We start from the raw sequence: 2,500 nt of genomic DNA, 5'->3' as shown, positions 1-2,500 counted from the left end.
TATTATTATTATTATATTTTATTTATTTATTTATTTATTTATTTTGTACGATAAAATTTACAGTGCGGGGAGTTTGGGCACCTCAGCACCTCCTGTAGACGAAACGTGGATAGAGGCGGGCGTGATTGACTAGCTGACGTGGTTGATGAGGATTCCAATTTATTTCCTTCGTTTAATAAGCGTGCGGCAGGCGAATTTGTTGCGGAGACCACCTGTTCGAGTGTATCGGGGAGACTGGAGAAATCAGCATATTTCTGGGAAACGTGTTTGCAGGCCCCGGACTTTGTTTTAAGTATCATTCGGGAAGGTTATAGATTACCTTTTGGTCAATACCCCTCGCCTTGTTTTCTTGTAAACAAAAAATCTTCGCTCGATCGCCCGCATTTTGTGCAGCGAGCTATATTGGAGTTACTAGCTAACTGCTGTATTCAGGAGCACAGCGCCTCGCCTTTTTGCGTGAACCCACTCTCTGTTGTTGAAGGCAAAAAGCTTCGTTTGGTGATAGATTTGAGGCATATTAATCAATGTCTAGTTTTGCCCAAATTCAAGTATGAAGATTTGCGATCTCTGTCTGAGGTTTTGGATGAGGGTGACTGGTTTTTTACCTGGGACCTCAAGTCGGGCTACCATCATGTCAGGATTCATCCGGACCATCAAAACTATTTGGGTTTTGCTTGGAATTTCAATGGTGCTCTCAGATATTTTACTTTTCAAGTGCTTCCTTTTGGGCTTAGCAGTGCTTGTTTTTGCTTCACGAAATTGCTGCGGCCTCTTGTAAGGCGTTGGCGTTCGATGGGTCACGTCAGTTTTGTCTACCTAGACGATGGTTTAGGCAGTCTCCCCGATAATTGTTCCGCTCAAGCAGCGAGTATTATTCAGCGTAAAGATCTCGGTTCTTGTGGATTTGTCGTTAATGAAGATAAGTCGTGCTGGTCGCCCAGACAAATTGGCGAGTGGCTAGGTTTCATAATTAACACAATTTTAATGCAGTTCCGAGTTCCAGAAAAGAAAGTAGCGAAGCTCAAAGCAATATTAGACTCTGCTATTCAAGACGGCTTCGTAACGTTCCGGAATTTAGCCAAGATTGCGGGATCGGTAAATTCTATCTACCTTGCGGTTGGGCCGATTGCTCGATTACTCACTAGGCAAATGTACGCTGCCATTGATTCCAGATCAGCTTGGGATTCTATATTGCCTATTTCATCTAGTTTGATGGTAGAATTGAAGTTTTGGTATTTGAACATTGACTGTTTCAATGGCTATTCGATTAGGCCACCTCCTACTTCGTCCGTCGTGATATTTACCGATGCAAGTGATGTCGCATTTGGGGGTTTTTCTTCCAATCTTAGCGTTTCTTCTGTCAGCGGCATGTGGCTTGCGGATGACAAGGGCCAAAGTTCTACGTATCGGGAGCTTAAGGCGATATACTACGTGTTAGCATCCTATGCCAAGGAGTTGGAGAGCACGAAAGTGAAAGTCTTTACGGACAATGATAATGCCGCCAGAATTGTTTTAGTTGGCAGTCGCAAACCACATCTTCAAGCGTTAGCAATCGACATTTTTCAGCTTTGCTTAGCCAAGCGCATTGTTCTCGACGCGCAGTGGATTCCTCGTTCTGTTAATGAGAGAGCCGACCTTCTGAGCAGGTTTGTCGACAAGGACGATTGGTCTTTGAATCCAGCAGTTTTTCAAGATATCGATGTTAAGTGGGGCCCTTATACCGTCCACCGGTTTGCTTCTTACTATAATGCCCAACTTCCCAGGTTTAACTCCAAATTTGCTTCGCCTAGCAGTTGCGGAGTAGACGCGTTTGCCCAAGATTGGAGTTGTGAGATCAATTGGATTTGCCCTCCAGTCTCTTTGATAGTGCGCTCTGTCAGAAAGCTTGAAGCTTGTAACGGGTTTGGGACCCTGGTTATACCTGAATGGCCATCAGCGTCCTTCTGGCCTTTTTTGCATTCCACTCCTTCTAGATTTAAGAGCTTTGTTAAAGATGTTTTTGTTCTCCCTCGGATTGACAATCTGCTCATTGAGGGTCCGGGACAAATGGAAATTTATAAATCCAAGGATTTCGCATTCAGTTCATGTCCTTCGTTCAGGATGTTGGCCTTGCGTCTTCAATTTGTATAGCCTATTTATGGCTTGTCACCATTTAGGTGTGTAGTTTGAGTTTTTGTTCCGTTTAGGAGCATTCGACTTATGATTTTTATGTATGGTGCCTTTTAGTGCACTTTTGCCTATTTTTGGCCTTTTCACCATTTGGGTGTGTTAATTGATTGATTGCTCCATTTAGGAGACATGGCGTATTGTGCCTGAGTCATGTTTGGTGCCTTTTTAGTGCACGTTTTCCCTATTTATGGTCTTGTCACCATTTTGGTCGGTGGATTGCTCTATTTTTCATACCTTTCGTCTCGTTTTGGGAGTTTTTTATGCACGCTTGCCTAGTTACATCCCGAGTGATGGCTCCATTTTTGAGTTCCTTTGCATTTTTGCATGTATG

The 2,500-nt window shown here is 43.5% G+C and overlaps 3 protein-coding genes across 4 annotated transcripts in view; 2 read left to right on the top strand and 1 right to left on the bottom strand.

Annotated features, from left to right (window-relative positions):
- Window positions 1-266, top strand: part of LOC138007745 (uncharacterized) — a 1,637-nt gene extending 1,371 nt beyond the window's left edge. The window contains exon 1 of the mRNA XM_068854808.1: window positions 1-266. This exon is cut by the window's left edge and continues 1,371 nt beyond it. The gene's annotated coding sequence lies outside the window, so the exon portion shown is untranslated.
- Window positions 1-2,500, bottom strand: part of LOC138007742 (TNF receptor-associated factor 2-like) — a 23,928-nt gene that overhangs the window by 13,209 nt on the left and 8,219 nt on the right. The gene's annotated exons all lie outside the window — the stretch shown is intronic.
- LOC138007741 (integrase/recombinase xerD homolog) overlaps window positions 1-2,500 on the top strand; it is a 40,786-nt gene that overhangs the window by 36,676 nt on the left and 1,610 nt on the right. The gene's annotated exons all lie outside the window — the stretch shown is intronic.

The sequence above is a fragment of the Montipora foliosa genome, chromosome 6, assembly GCF_036669935.1.
Source record: "Montipora foliosa isolate CH-2021 chromosome 6, ASM3666993v2, whole genome shotgun sequence".
Classification (NCBI taxonomy): domain Eukaryota; kingdom Metazoa; phylum Cnidaria; class Anthozoa; order Scleractinia; family Acroporidae; genus Montipora; species Montipora foliosa.
Note: the sequence above shows the minus strand (reverse complement) of the source record. Positions and strands in the feature narration are given on the sequence as shown.